This window comes from Equus asinus, chromosome 6 (genome assembly GCF_041296235.1).
Source record: "Equus asinus isolate D_3611 breed Donkey chromosome 6, EquAss-T2T_v2, whole genome shotgun sequence".
In the NCBI taxonomy this organism is placed as follows: domain Eukaryota; kingdom Metazoa; phylum Chordata; class Mammalia; order Perissodactyla; family Equidae; genus Equus; species Equus asinus.
In genome coordinates this window covers 89,194,459-89,210,577 of record NC_091795.1, presented here as the reverse complement: position 1 = coordinate 89,210,577, position 16,119 = coordinate 89,194,459, and the positions used below count along the sequence as shown (strand labels likewise).

The 16,119-nt window shown below is 47.5% G+C and overlaps 1 protein-coding gene across 6 annotated transcripts in view; it reads right to left on the bottom strand.

Moving 5' to 3' along the window:
• The window catches only part of CYRIA (CYFIP related Rac1 interactor A), a 101,108-nt gene extending 89,483 nt beyond the window's left edge, over positions 1-11,625 (bottom strand). For 5 of the 6 annotated variants that reach the window (XM_070512570.1, XM_044771975.2, XM_070512573.1 and 2 more), the window contains exon 1: positions 11,505-11,625. The gene's annotated coding sequence lies outside the window, so the exon portion shown is untranslated. The remainder of the gene's footprint in view (positions 1-11,504) is intronic. The other variant, XM_070512571.1, reaches the window with a different exon arrangement.
• Between the last annotated feature and the right edge of the window lie 4,494 nt (positions 11,626-16,119).

The following is a 16,119-nucleotide window of genomic DNA, read 5'->3' as shown; positions in this document are numbered from 1 at the left end:
AAGTCTGTTATATGGAAATATATTATTTGCATGAAGTTTACGTAAGGTAGGGAGAGCCATGGGACTCCATTCTGGAAAAAGGCAAAGAACTCCAGCTATAATTGTATTTTCTAAGGCTTAAGTAGAGTCATGACAGGAAAAAAGATTTTATTTCCTTAAAAAAATAAGATTGTGGCCTGGAAGCAGTGTCAACTATGTGGTGTGGGAAAGTGTAGGACTTTGAAAGCCAGGTGGACTCGAACCAAAATCCTGGTGCCCCATTTCCAATCCTCTGTCTTACAGCAAGTTTTTAAAACTTTCCTAGCTTCAGTGTCTTTATCTTCAAAAGAGAAAGAAATATGCCTACCTTACAAGGCTGTGTGTAGAATGAGAAACATATACAAATAGACTAGCAAAATAGAAATGAATATGTACTAAACACACGCTGAAGAGCTTAATTTATTAATATGTATTAATATCACTGAAAATTTGGGTATACTTTGAAAAATTACGGGCCATGTCAGTACTGGGTAACCTGTAAATAACGAGGTAGAAAAAAATAATTCAAGTGCATATACCACAAAATAGCAAGCATGCTGGAGCTATTTTAGTTTTTATGAGCTACTCAAATTATTTCCTGAATTTGAGGTTGAACAGATAAATTTACAAAGCCCACAAACTTAGCAGCAGATTACCGAGCGGACAGTGTGAAAGGGAAGGAGAGCTGGGGCCTTGACACATAGGTGGTTTAAGGGAGGCAAAAAGAGAAGAGACGCACACAGCACTTCATCCACATCAGCACGAGCTGACACACTCGCTCCCAGCCATGAGGAGGAAACCCCCACTGTGCATCCATGGGGAAGAGGGCTCTTGGCCACAGCAACTGCAGGCCAGAGCCAGGCAACCTCTCTCTCTCCACAAAGCCTTGGGCCTAGAGTCTGGGGTCAGGCTTCCCTTCTCAATCGAGGAATTGCTTTAGACTTCAGAGACGGAGAAACAGAGCCTCAGAGACGGAAAGAGGATCCCAAAAGGTTAGCTGAGTCAGGGCAGACCTCAATTCCCAGGGGACTCCCTGGGCAGTGCTCTCTCCACCTCCCTCAAAGTCTTTCCACTCCTCAGAAGCTTAGTAAGCAAAACTGTGCAAGGATCCCTAGCCCCCTCCTGCTGTTCCCTCCCCTCCTTCACCTCCATCCAGCCTCCCGACCCTGCGGTTTGACGGTTTGACCGAGGAGACTAGAGCACGCCACATTCCATCAGGCGGAGGCAGTTCCAGGAGCTTCTCCTCTGCCTTTCTCTTTCTCCTGCCCTTTCTTTTCTCTTTCATCATCTTTTCCTAGGTTCCCCCAACCAACTATTAAAGAAAACTAAACACATGTCTAATCTTTTATTTTTTAAAACCTGTATTAGGCTTTTCTTTCATTTATTTTTATTTTTAAAGTAGCATGCTCAAATGGTTTGAGTCTTTACAAACACATAAAGAATAAGATTTAACAGGGCTCGGTGTCTCTGAAGCAGAAGGATTAGATATTTCTCCCTAAGAAGACATTACTTAGTTGCTTCCTGCCAGTTAACCTCAAAATTGTCTTCCTCAGTGGTCACCAGTCTCTGAAAAACAAAAGGTCCCTCTGCTCAGCGGGACACCTCCATGGTGGTCAGTTCCATTCACGAGCCACGCAGAGGCCAGAGGACGGGCTGAGGGGGCAACCGACGTGGCCCTGGCCTTGGCAGCACCTCCCAGGATTGGAAAACACACGTGCACATGCGCTCACGCAGGGCTCCTCACGCACACCCCCCACTACACACGTTTGCATATTCACACACCACACATGCACTCACACAGGGCTCCTCGCACACACCCCCCACTACACACGTTTGCATATTCACACACACACATACACGCACACTCACATACCATGCACACACTCACACCTTCATACATTCACACACCCACGCACCAGCTACACCCTCAGATTCACCAATACCCACTCACAACACACACACACATCCAAGTGTAGGCTCTCTAATTTATAAGGACCAGCCATCCCCAGAGGTATGCTCATCTCAATGCGCCTGATATCAACCATATTTACAACTCCTGAGTAGCTCCAACAGTCTGTGTAAACTCAAGACCTTCAGGATCCTAAAATTCAAGGTCACTTCTCCATCATGGAAAGCCCCTGTCTGCGGTCAGGCCCCTGGTTCCTATTATGAGCTACTGCTAAGTGAGAATCTCCTCAATGAGCAGAGCAGGTGCTCAGAGAGAGGGACAGCCACTGATTTTTAAACCTCGTTAGATCCTGGAGAAAACGCTAAACTTTCAACCTGGAAAAAGGCAGAATTATGAGACGCTATGCATAAACTCAAAAGACAGGAAATACAGAAAGAAAGAATGAGAGAGAGAGAGAAGTAGGTCGGTCCCCATTCCCCTTTACCTAAATGTTCTATATTTCAATACCTAGCCCACAGAGACAGGCCATAACAAGGACCTGTTCCATGTCCTGCTGGCCCCATGCCCTACAATAGGGAACTTCCACTCTCCTTCCTGACACTCCCTCAACAATGCCTGGCCATGGCCTTAACTATAGTCCTAATAACGCAGAGCACCACTGGGAACGGCCATCACATCACGACAATGGTCACCTACAAGGTTGGTTAAGCATTCAGTAAGTCCTTGCTGGGCATCAATGGAGGTGCTGGGGCCAAAATGAATCCAACACAACTCCAGCATCAGAAGATCAGTGTTGTGAGAGATGGAAAGGAATGGCCAGGCGAAAACCAAGGCAGAGCCCATGAGAGCCTTCTCACATCCCTCCAGTCAATCTAGAGGCTGGATGGAAACTATAAGAATGCAGCCAAGTAGGCAGCTTAGCACTTTTCACTGTCTTGGGACACGCGGCCTCTACTCCTAGCCTCTCAGAGAGAGAGAAAGAAAGAATTCATTTATTCAGAAAGTGAGTTTTTAGGGCCCAGAGAAGGGAAGCAACATGCCCAAGCTTACCCAATATGTCAAAAACAGACCCAAGTTAAGAACCAAGACCTTCTCACGCTCTGCTCGGGGCTTGTCACTTCCCCATGCTCACTCTTCAAGGCCTGGTTCCTCCTCAAAAGGCTAAAAGGATGAGTAGGATTTAAAAACTCCCTTCTCCCTTCCCACCAAAGGCCAACAATTAAACTTGGTTATAAGCCACACTAGATCAAAAATTCCCAGTTTATTTTTAGTTCTAAGGAATTTTTTAAAAATTTACTTCATCCCAATGAAACTTTGGAACCCATGCTTTAAAGAGTTTTTGCTGTTGTTGCTCTGTTTTTGTGCCAAACATGGTCATTTAATTCTTTTGCTATTATTTAAACTGACCACTAAGGCTTTTGATGAGCACAAGATGAACCATATCACCACACCATCTTGTACCCAGAGGTAGGATACTTGAGGGCCCCACCCATGCCTTCCCAACCCCCAACCCCAGGAATGCTGTGAGTTCCTCTGGGGTTTTGGAAGGAGAGGTCCACAAACCCTTCTTTGAAACTCTTTCCTCTGATATGCTTTGAAATTCAGAGTCTTTCAGATTTCAGAAAGACAATCTTGTACATATACCATGTTATGTACAGCGCCGGTAGGGTCTGGGGCACTCATCTTTCTGATGAAAACTCATTCATCTTGAGAGGGATAATAAAAACTATAAATAGTCTCATGTATGATCAGGCCAGCCTTTGCCTCCTAATAAGTTCTGAAAAAAACTTTAAATTTTCAGATAATTTTGGATTTTGGACTTGCAAATAAGAGAAGGTCAGAAAATAAGTTATGATTATATTTATTATTTCTGAAGGTACTCAAGGGCTCGCATTTGAAATTTTGACATTCCAAAAAAAAAAAAAAATACACACACACATACATTTACAAAATGAGAAAAAAACGTAGGACAGGAGATTGATCCTACAGTATGTGTAATGCTGGATGCTGAGTGGAATCATTATTCTTGTTACACTCCAGTAAACAACATAGTCAGGTTCATTTCAAGTATAAAATGAAGGCTTTCGAGCTAGAAATATGAGTCCCAAGGAGTGGACTTGGGGGCCTTTGTCAGGGCAGTTCAGGAATGTGTCTGTCAGGGAGAGGAGAAGTCTCATGTCATTTTCCACCCAAAACAACAAGAGGAGCCTAAAGGAAGAAGCAAAAATTTGTCAGTCACATTTTCTTCAAAAATCAGGCAGAAAGGTAGATTGATAGATGTTTAATTCGTTTATTCTTTGCAATATTCTTGAGGCACAAATATTACTAACTTCACTTCACAAATTAGAAACTTAGCAAGCCTAAGGAATTTGCCTAAAGGAAGAGCCAGGACTCCAACCCAGGTCTGCACACGTCCACACTGTAGCCCTGGGATATTCTCAGAGAACTTCTAGGCACACGTTTCGCCTCTCTGGATTTCAGAGAATTTTAGTCCAGTTGTAGGTTTTGCAAGGCTGAATTCTTGCCTCTGATCTTGATTTCTTTCTTTCAATCTTTCTCTTGACCTCAGGATCTGTAGAACAGCGGAAGTGGACTAAAGGTGTTCTTCCAGCTTTGACAGCACATGGGTCTGTCATTCTGGAAGCCGAGACCATAGATCTCTTGTGTTCCCATGACCTCAAGCTGTCCCAGGGAGGGGTCTGAAAAATAAGTTACATACATCCTGCCTCAACTGGGTGGGCTCAGGAAGGTCATATGCTGAGCACACCAGAGGCTCAGTTCATGAGTGCTGGCTGCATTCTCTGAGCTGAGCATAGGCTGTTCTCGAAGGACATCAGTCCAACACAGGGATACCGGTCACAGGGGAGCACTTAAAATACAGCTACATTTATTTTAATTTTTTCAACTTCAAGATATGGAGACATCTTTGGCTAGCTTGAACTTACTAACTCTTTGAGATGAGTACTCCACCTAAGACACATGCCCCTCACATATGCACAGCTCTCCTTCTGGTGTGGGTGGTAGAGAGAGACCAGGCTTTGAATGCACAGAGATACCAGCCATGCCACCTTCCTAGTGAGGTGATGTTATGCAAGTTCCTTAACATCTCTGGACTTCAGCTTCCTCACCCATAGTCTGGGGATAATATCTGTTTCAAAATCTCTTCAGAAGATTGCTCAAAGTGGATATGAAATGCTCATTATTCCTGCCAACAATACCCTATATTGCTCAGAAGGTGCTGCTGCCCACATTTTAACGAGAGGAACACAAGACTCGGAGAGGAGAGAATTTGCCAAAGCTCAGGCTGCTGGGAAGTGGGCAGCAAGGGCGGAAGACCCCGGTCCTCTCTGTCTCTGTTTGCCCTCCCCCAACCACAGCGCCCTGCCCCTCTCCCCCAGGTGCCTGGGATCCCGTGTCACTGCTCCTACCAGAAGGGCCTGCGTTTGGCCAATGAGAACGAAAGAATTTGACGGTGCATTGAGGTAGCTGTGTTTTTGTCTTTGTCCCTCATGATCCTAAACTGATTGTGTATTTTGCTTTATTCTAAAACTCAGAAATCATCAAACAAAATGATTTCTTTTTTTTAAAAAAGGGCATTAACTTGAAACAGAAGAGCACACTGCAGTGACTAAGGAATCTGTGAAGTCAAGCCCTCCACATCATGTCAGTGGAGACCCCAGAATACAGGAGTAAGTTAGTGACCCTCTTCCCCACCTGTGCTGAGCTCCTGAGTCCCTTTTGTCTCTCCCTTTTGTCATTGGCCTTGACATTCAATCATTTATCTGGATGCTCAGTCAGAACGTGGTTCCCTTTCTGGGAGAGAGAGCACGGTTTCTCTGGTTTTTGAGAGGCTTCTTTGAAAACATACTTGGCTCTTTCCATCTGCAGCTGTCTCAGCAACCCTGCTGACTAAGACTGCCAGCTTCTGCTTCTTCACCTGTCACTTGGGGAAAGGGGCCCAAGGACTTATTAGAACCATCAGGTTAGATGTGGAAGGGCCCTTTCAGGTCATCAAACCCAACCTTCCCATTTCACCATCAGTGAAACTGAAGTACAGAGACCTGCTCCTCCCCCACCCAGGCAGTGAAGAGCAGAGCCCAGGTCTTTAGTCTTCCTTGCCATATGCTTTTCTGTTCCATGCCTCCTCTCCCCGCAACATGTCAGGTGTCATTCAGGTGCTCCACAGCAAACACCCACGTGGAGGGAAGTGGGCTGAGTTGCACTGAGTTGAAACAATTACATTTCCCTCTTCCCCTGACACACTGCACCCTGTACGACACCAGCCAAGCTCCATCTAGGCACCTGTTTCCTTCTCTGCCTCACCATGGAGTGAGAGCTACCTGCAGGCAGGGACAATGCCATATTGATCACTGTATCCAACGTAGTGCAGCACAGGGCAAGACCCCACCCCATACACATTTGTTAAGTGAATGAACGAAAGACCTCGTTTTTATGCTTGATCCATCATAAAACTGCAATTATAACTCTTTGGGGGCACTTCATTTCCCCAGTTTCATTTTAAAGATCTAATTATCTATGCCATTCAGAATTTTTATTAGAAAGCGAAGTCATTAAATAAGCAGACACCAGACTCAGGCCCTGAGATAATTGCAAAAATAAACCCATCTGTCTGCAGTGCCAAGCTGGACCTAGTCAGTGCACTGCTGGCAAACAGGGCACCCAATTTCAGTACTTGGATTCCTTGGGACAACGGGGTTCTCAAACCAGAGAAATCAGGCTTCTACATTCCCTGAGAAAGGCTAGTGAGCAATTCTACAACTGTTTTTCAATACCTCCATCTTCCTACACGAGTTATACTGATTGAATCCAAATCACTCTTGCACTTGAGACGTCCACCCACATTATCTGACCTTTGTGCTTCTGTTCCTTTATCCCTGGGATGCAACTGTCAAGCTTTCCATTCACATAATAAGTTATGAAATCGGTTCAGTTTATTCAGTGACAAACCAGCAACCCATTCTCGTGCAAAGAAAGCTACTTCTAACATCATCAAACATTCTCTCTTAACTCAGACATGTCAAACTCCTCTTCCGCGGGTCACTTCTAGAGTGAAGCCTTAGCCAACTGCAGAAAGCCTCGTTAATGCTGCGCTGAGAGCAAAACCCTAATAAAGTCTCTAAATATTTACTATGAGTCTGAATTACAACACTGACCAGTTCCACCCCCATTAAAATCTGCTCGCATTCTCCAAACACAATTATTTTAGGTCACTGACACACCAGCCAAGGAAATGACAAGATTGTGTACTCTGGCACAAAGAGTGAGCAGGACCCAGTTTTAAATTCTGGCCCTGCCATTCACTAGCTGCCGGATGCTGTGCAAGCCACCTCACCTTTCCCAGTTTCCTTAATGTAAACAGGGGACAAGAATACTAATGTCACAGAGTTGTGGTAACGATTTGAGATAACGCATCTACATATATATGGTAACTTAAAAAAAATAAAAAGAGGCTAAACATGTCCAGAATGAAAAAAAAATATGAAGCATTCATTTTAAAGTATGCTCTGACAAAGGAGCCAAGAACACACAATGGGGAAAGGAGAGTCTCTTCAATAAATGGTATTGGGAAAACTGGACAGCCACATGCTAGAGAATGAAATTGGAGCATTGTCTTGCACCACACACAAAAATTAACTGAAAATGGATTAAATCCTTGAATGTAAGACCTGAAACCATAAAACTCTTAGAAGAAAACATGGGTGGTAACCTCCCTGTCATCGGTCTTGGGTATAATTTTTTGGATTTGATACCCAAAGCAAAGGCAACAAAAGCAAAAATACACAAGTGGGACTTCATCAAATTAAAGTATTCTCACAGATAGCAACATGTTTTCCAAACTCAGAGTGTTTGTTGCCATTTCAAATTTGTAGCCCTTTGAGAAAACAAACGTGTTGATGATTTGTAGTTGTGGTGCATAACTGTAGTTGCAGAACATAGCTCATCTGGTGAGAGAGAACTCAAAGATTAAAGAAGCAGTGCGAGGAACCTGAGCATGGCCAAGTTTTCACCTTCCCAGATAAGGAATGGATCTCTGAAGGGCAGAATTAGTCCAATGAGCTCCCCAGAATGGTTCTAAGAGGACCCAGAGGCCCAGTAACTGAGAACTCTTTTCTAATCAATATAACTAAATAACAGCAAGTCTACTGTGAGGTGGGCACCATGTCAGACCTGATAAATACATGAGATCATTTATTTCTTAGAAGACAAGTCTCATTATGTCCATTCTACAGATATAATAACTGAGGGTCAGAGAAGTTACTCTTTCAGGATACCACAGCAGAGGACACCACGGAGAGTGAACTCATGTCTGACTCCAAAATCCTCTTTCTTTGCAATCACCATGTGCCTTGTCAGGTAATTCATGTGGCCCCTGAGAAAGGATGCTGACCAAGATCAACTAATAACCAGATAAGTCAATACTCCTCTGAGCAGGTAAGTCAACACTCAGCAAGGAAGGCAGGAGCCTCCATGCATACCTCTCTCACGCCCCTGTTCTCCAGAGCGAAGTGGGACTCTACACCAATCACCCCATCTTCTGGGAGGGCCCCATGACAGCTTGCCAAGTGGGAAGTGGTAGGACAACTCTATTTCAGCCAAAAGCACAGGCTGCCTGATTCAACTCTAATGGGCGACTCAGTCAAATCACCATCTCTGGGCCCCACATTACCCAGCCTTTTCCCTTATTACACCCCTCTCTGACCATATTATAAGGATCTCTTTCCACGTCTGTCCTTACCACCAGACTACATCCTGTGAAAACAGGAATTGTGTTCATTGTTTTAATCCCCAGTTTCCAAAGCTGCATTTGGTACAGAGTAGATGCTCAATAAATGTAAGGTACATAAATAAAGAAACAGATTCAACATCAAGGCTGGAGAAGACGACTAGAGAATACTTCTCTCCCTGAGATTCTACGGCTTAGTTACTCCTAAGTCAGTTCCCAACCTCTGGGCAGGGGTTCGGGGGTCTCTTTAACACTGGGACCTCCCAGCAGGATGAGGACATGACGGGTCCTGCAGGCTTTCAACTGGTCAAAGCAGCCCCTATAAGCTACTCCATTCCAGCCTACAAGAACAAGCAAATGTGGCCACTAGGACAGATGCTGTCAACCCCACATGAGTGAAATGACTTGCCCAGGGCCAACATTTGACTTTGAGGTTGGTGATTCCCTGGTCTTTTCACATTACCATAATGGAGTTTCAGCTTATTATTAACAAGCCTACAGCATGATCGATGTGAAGGGAGAAAAGGGAGAGAAGAGAGTGTGCAGCGAAGGGAAAAAAAATGAGAAGAGAGGAGACAGCTTCTCTGGAGAGTGTCACAGACAGCTGACACTTGGTGACCCTATCTCCCTGGTAAGCTCTGAACTCCTCACCCGGTTGGCTCTCAGTGCCCCTGACTCATCCGGTTGCATCCAGGCCCTGAGAGTAAAAGCAAGCTGAATGCTTCTTGGTGCTGAGTAAAAACAGGAAGTCACAAGTGGCTTCACTCTCCTCTCAACTTGGGTCCCCAACAGTTGGGGTCAAGGGTGCATGAAGGACCCAACAGGCAGCTCCTTGGCAGCTCGCCTCCGTGGGAGTCCGGCGGCACACCACACCCAAGGGGCAGGGAGACTGGGGAATGTCTTCCGATGAGCCTCCTGGAATGAGGGTTTAGGGGGCTCTGCTGTCCCTCTGGGAGCAGGACCAGGAAGCCCATAGGGTAGAAAGTCAGGGAGATGGGTGACTCCATGCCAGCTCCATCACTTTTCCATTCATTCAAGAAAACTGAGCGCCGACTATATGTTCATCAGCGTGACCTTAGGGAACTAGCTCACTCTGAACTAAGTTTCATCATCTGCAAAGTGGGGACAGCCCCTACCCCAGAGGGCTGGTGTGAAGAAGAAAGGAAATACCAATGAACTCCTCCATCACACTTGGGTCTATTCTAAGCACCAGGCAGTATGCTACTCACTGTGTGCTTGAGCCTGTGATGCTGCTGTCCCCTTCCCAGAGCTGGAGGCAGGAGGCAGTGCGGGCAGGTCTGTCCCCACCTCTCCTCCTCCTCTCCCTGCACAGGAGCCCAGGGCCAGGAGGAGGTGAAGTTCTGCCAGCCCCCAGCCTGGGCCCAGCGCCCATGTTTATGACTGTTTATTTCAGAGCAAGTAGAAAGGAGAAATTGGAGCCATAAAAGACAGGACAACAGACCAATAAAAACCAGCTCCCAGAAGAGTCAGAAGGAGGAAGAGAGGCAAAACTGTCACCATAGCAACACAAGACAGTCAGAAGCACGCAAGAAAAACAGCCCTGCTCTGCCTCCCCTCTTCAAGCTAAGCAAGCCCTCGACCCCTTCGGGAGCAGCTCAGTGAAAGCCAATGACCTGTCCTAAAGCCCTGGCCCCCAGACCCAGATACCCAGTCTGACCCAGCTAATCACCACCCTCCTCATGCTGGCCCAGCACAGGTCCCAGCCCTTCATGGTCCAGCCCAGCTTTCTGTGCCCTGGGGACTCAAAGCTGTGCAGATGGCCAGGCTCTATCCAGAGGAGATGGTGACTGGTAAAAGAGGGGAAAAGTTTCCTACAGGGTAAGGAAGGAGGGCCACAGAGCTGTGGGCAGACCAAGGCCCTGAATACCAGCCCATTACCCTGCCCTGGGTTCCCTGGGGAGCAGGCGGGAAAACAAGGGCATGGAAGAGGAGACCAGGCGCAGAACGGTGGCCCCATCAGTGCTAGATCCTGCACTCCCAACACAGTGGCTGGGGAATTCTGAGGATCTGAGGGTGGAGTCGGCAAATAGCTTTGGAGGTCTTAAATGACAAGGCTCTTGGCCCTAGTCTCTGGGGACATGGGCCAGCAAGTCAGGGCAGCTTGGAGGAGGACCCAGGGACTGCTGGCCCACTGTGACAGAGGCTTCTCAGTCCTTCAGCTGGCAGACAAGACAGGTGTCTCCACCAAATAGCATGGCTGGCCTGGGACCAGGCTTTGGGGAAGTGGGTCAAATTGTTCCCAAAGCTCAGGTGCATAAAGTCCCTTTTTCTAGACTGGGATTCTGGGGATGATGATGGCAAGGAGGCCTGAGGAGCTTGCTGGCTGGCTAAGAACCTTTAGGGCAGGTGGCAGCAGAAGGGTCCAGGTGTGCAGGCGCTGGGAAGGGAAGTCATGCCTGTCTCTGGGGCTGTAGAGAGTGGTGGGGACACTGGTGGTGGGAACAGGAAAGCAGGGGGCTGGGGTCTCCTGGAAGAACGGCTATGGAGCTGAAGATACCTGGGGGACTGGGCGAGGGGAGAGGTAGAGTGGTTGAGGGGCAAGTAGGGGCTGGTGATCTGGAACGCAATCAGGAGGCTGCTCTCTCTCAGGGAGAAGGGGAAATGGGGCGCAGAGACGGACATCAGGACGCGATCCCAAGAGATGGGTTAAAGGACTGGGTCCTCCGCTCTCCCTCCCCCCCTCCCCCGAAGGCTGCAGGAGTCGGGAGCTGGGAAGGACGGAAGGGTTCGCCTGGCGCCTCCGGAGCCCGCTTCCCCAGGAGCCCCGGCCGCGCTCCGCGCCGCGCCCCGCCGCGCCCGCGCCGCGCTCACCCCGAGTCGCCGCCGCCCGGCTCGGCCGCCCGTTCGCAGCTGCCCCAGCCGCCGCCGCCGTGGACGCCTCTCCCGCGGCCGCCGCAGCCTGCGAGACGGCCCGGAGCCCCGCCCCGCCCCGCCCCGGCCCGCCCCCAGCCCGGCCCGCCGCGGCCGCCCCGCCCCGGCCCGGGATCCCACCCCCGCTGTCACCCGGCCTGGTCCCCACACCCGCACCGCGACCGCTTCTGCGCCCGCGATCTGCACACACGGTAACTTCTGCCCTTCTCTTGGCCTTGGTCACTTGGCTCTGCCCTCCAAGAGGAAGCCCGGATCTGCCCTTGCTGTTCTGCGCATCAAATTCCTCCATACCCACGATTGCCCTAAACAAAAAAAAAAAAAAAAGAAAGAAAGAATACGGGAGACAGGCCCTGCAATCAATTCCTGGACGCACACCACCCTCAAATTAGTGCCCATGCACCCAGCCAGACCATCCCAACCCCCACCCCGCCTCCCAATTCACTTTAGATTCTGAACCCAGCCTTCCTCCCTGCCCTTCCTTGCTCATACTATTAACAGATTCCAAGCCCTGGGGGCTGAAGTTCTTTGATGGGACCACCAAAAACGTCTTTGCAACTACTTAGTTAAAAAAATGTAATCATTCTTCGGAGTAAGTCTGCGAAAACACTTAAAAAAATTCTGTGATGCACAGGGAGAGTAGGGGATTACAGTGTCATTGTCATGATCATTGTTTTCAAAACATCTGCCATGGAGGCTTTTTGCGTTAGAGAGAGAGATTCAGGAAACCAGAGAAGGCTGCGCAGTGCCAAACAGGTTGTGAGTCACAGCTCCTGTTGCTGGGGGGCGGGGGGAGGGGGGGGTGAGCGCCCTCCTGCAGGCCCAGGCTTCTCCTGCTTCCTTTCCCAGTCAGTCAGCCAGAGCATCATGAAGCATTTACTAAACCCCTACCTCTGCCAAGCCTCTGCCAGGAGCCGTGTCAGTTGCAGGTGCGTGTGGGTTGGGTGCATATGAGGCCCAGGTCCCCTAGGTCAGGAATCTTCAAGAGATCTTGGTCAAGTCGCTCCCCTGAGCTCCGGTGTCCCCATGCAGGACGATGCCATCCCAGCCTCTGACAATCCATGAATCTGAATATCTTCCATGATCTGCCCAGTGTGGCTCCTGCTCTGGGTTTTGGCAAGAATTCAGGCAGGGGCCAGGAGGGCACAATCTAGTTAGAATGAAATAGTGTCCCAGTTGGTAGGGGTCCTTAGGATCAGAATGAACATTCCCATTTTTCACTGTGTTGGTCAAGGTTCCCCACCCCTGGCCCAGCCCCTGTTGTACAAAGACAATCCATTCTACCTTCGGGTGACTCTATTAGAAAACTCTGCTTGCTCCACCGCTGTACATACACACATAGATACACACCAAAACTTTGGACGTATTCTGTCCACCTTGTACCTGGCCAGACTTTTAGAAGAGGAAGGACAAATCAGCCACAGACGCCATTCACCCCATAAAACACTATCATTTCAGGCCACGGGAGGACTCCTTATTTCACACCCGTCTGTTTCTAATAATACAGCTTAAGTTGGTGAGAGGAGACTATGTGATGCATGAGATTTCACTTCCATGCACTTAAAGACAGCTTCTGTGTCAGTAATTGAGGGATACCTGTGTGGTATTGCCTAGCCCATTGTAAAATAACAAGGTTTCTAATTATCAGTATGGAATTTAATAATTAAGTGTTTCCAAAGACACAATAATCAGATGAAATGGTCTTTCAACTTCATCAGTAATACTAATAACAAGTTTAAAGGTTACTATAATAAAGATTACAGTGAAATTAAACTGTCATTGAGGGGGCCGGTAGGTTGAGATTAAACTTCAGATGGTTTTCATTCACAATATAAATTTACTAAACTGAACCTTAATATCTTAGTTAAGTTTAAACTGAACAATTCCAGTTTTAAGAACATCCTCGTCCTGAATTTATTTAAAAGATTTCTTGAGCTTTGACAAAATGCCAGGTACTGTGCTAAAGGATGGAAGAAGGACACATGTCCCCAGCCTTGAGGAGTACACAGACAGGTTGCCAGCCCCGTTTATGACAAGGCAGAATAGGAGACAGGTTAAAATAGAGGTATTTGCTGTGTGGGCCCAGGACACGAAGGAATTCATTGTGATTGAGGGAAATGGGGAGCAGATTCTTTTATGCTGAACACTAGAGATGAGCTAGACTTCAGTAGGTGGGAAATGGGGTCAAGGCAGGGTAGAGGGACAAAGAGGAGGTCCTTGTGGGAAGGGGTCTCGTGTGGCCACAATGCCAGGGGGACTGGACAAAATAAGACCAAGGGTGGGGAACCGTACACCAGCCTGAGAAGGCTATACTTGATCCTGGGAGCTCCCCGGGATTGGTGGGCCTTAACTGGAGCCTCAAATAAAGAGACTGACACAGAGGAAGGGTGCTTGGGGACTAGGGTGGAAAAAGAAGAGGAGGCAGCAGTGAGAATGGTCGAGAGAGAACTCCCATCATTGCCTTGGGACTGTGGGCTGCCCTCCACGGACCGGGTTCTGCTCCTTCACATTAGAAAATGCATCCTCTGAAGCATCCTCAGTGCTGAGAACAATACTTGGCACAAAGCAGTCCCCAGTAATATTTATTGAATGAATGATAGGGTCACGAAAGATGGGCATCCCCTCTGGAGACAAAGCCACAAAGGTTGAGCCCATCTAAGCCTCCTCTCCAACCACTAAGATCCATCCCAGGGCAGATGAACATTCCCTCTAAAACCCTTGACAAATCAAATTTCTCTTTCTCAGAGTAACTCCCCTTGTTCCTTCAAAAGATCATTTCTGTTTCTGAACCTTTGTTCATGGTCGCACCTAGGATGACTTCCTCCCCATGGCTGGAGGACTGTGGTGGCACCATGGGCTCACACTTCTTTCCTCTGAATTCCTATAAAACTGACAAGCTGAGCCAGTTACCCCTCTGATTCATCACCCAAGCAATTTTCTTGATGATAGGGACCTTATCTGAGACACAGGTACAACTCCCACTCAGTTTGGAGTCAAAGCTGAGCATGAATCCTGATTCTGCCACTCACTAGCTGTGTGAACTTAAGTTACTTAACCCTCTGGAGTTTGGGTTTTGTCTTCTATAAAATGGGAGTGATAAAACTTACCTCAGAAGGTTGATGTGACAGCTGATGTAAATTGCTTTCTGGCTGTGAAAGAAAGGATAGTTGTTTGTGTGTGTGTGTGTGTGTGTGTGTTGCCTCCTAGTGCCTTGGATAATGCTGGTCGTACAGTAAGCGTTCATTTCAGACTTGCTGGTTAGTAGGTTGATTCATAGACGAGGGCGTGGAGTGGAGGCCGACGGATTCAGTGTCATGAAGTGCTCTCTGCTTGCTCCTCTACAGGAGGAATCTTTATCTTGCCCTCCCAGTTCACTTATTTCCCCAGGAATTACACAGCGCTTTCCCTCTGACATTACTATAATGGCTTCCAAAGGTGGTGGATTTTCTTGCCAATTACAGGCCAGGGTTCCTTTCTGTAAGTAGGGGTTTCTACGGAAACATGGCCCAGGCTCAGAGGGAGCATAATAGATTTGATTATGAATATGGAGCCAATTTTCACAGCTGACATGCTGCACACTTCCATGTTGCAAAAATCACAGCCCAAACTACGTAGAGAAACATAGTAATGGCTGAAAAATCCTTGCTTGTGGCTGAATTGGAGCCTATGACTTAAGAGATCTGACCTGAATAGCTTTTTATTTTTTTTAAAGATTTTTTATTTTTTTCCTTTTTCTTCCCAAAGCCCCCTGGTACATAGTTGTATATTCTTCGCTGTGGGTCCTTGCAGTTGTGGCATGTGGGATGGTGCCTCAGCGTGGTCTGATGAGCAGTGCCATGTCCGCGCCCAGGATTCGAACCAACGAAACACTGGGCCGCCTGCCGCGGAGCACGTGAACTTAACCACTCGGCCATGGGGCCAGCCCCCCTGAATAGCTTTTTTAATCACTGAGTATGTCAGGCTCTTTCAGACCCCCCTTTCTTTGGGCATGGTTTCCCTCTGCCTTAAATGACCTTCCATCCTGGTCCATTCATTGAGTTTCTCTTTTTTAAAATCCCAGCTCAACAGCAACCCCTCTATAGTGTCTCAACCCTCCAAGGCCGTGTCAATTGTTCTTTCTTATAGTATTCCATTCACACTTTTATCACAGAACTCACCAAGGTGTGTGGATCAGATCAGTTTATACACACCCGCTTTTTGTTATTCCCTGTAGCTATGTTCTATGAGGTCACGACGAACACTGAACCGCCAAATACCGGACTACTGCTCCTAAGGGAAATACAGGGGTACATTCCTGTGAGCCTCTGGTCACAACATTTTCATCAACCGATCAATACATAACCTCATTTTATGTGTGCTTCTGCTTAAAGACATCTTGTTTAATATGTACCATATTGTTGATTCATTAACATTGAACTCACAACCAACAGTGCTGTAACTCTTGCTTGAACAAAGTTTGTGTAACACAGGCGTTTCTCCGTAAGGCCCATCTCAGTCTTCTCGCTCTTAGGAACACTAGACAGCACTTCGGCACTATGCTTGGGGGCCATTTTAAACA